Here is a 239-nt window from a genome sequence, read left to right as displayed (position 1 = left end):
AAAGAAAAAATTAATTATAATTATACTTACTGCATCCTTCGGGGGGTTGAAGAGATCAAGAAATTTTGCATTTTTATCAGTTTTGGCCGACAACCATCTCAAGATTCTTGGACAGAAAACTTCTTCCTGGTAGTTCACTTGTTGTCTTAAATAAGGAATGGGTTTAAATGCCCAAACCTATAAAATAACGCCAATAAATCAAAATCATTATTGAGTAAAAAATGAATGATATCATAATA

This window comes from Capsicum annuum, chromosome 12 (genome assembly GCF_002878395.1).
Source record: "Capsicum annuum cultivar UCD-10X-F1 chromosome 12, UCD10Xv1.1, whole genome shotgun sequence".
Lineage (NCBI taxonomy): Eukaryota > Viridiplantae > Streptophyta > Magnoliopsida > Solanales > Solanaceae > Capsicum > Capsicum annuum.
This window is presented reverse-complemented; position numbering follows the sequence as displayed.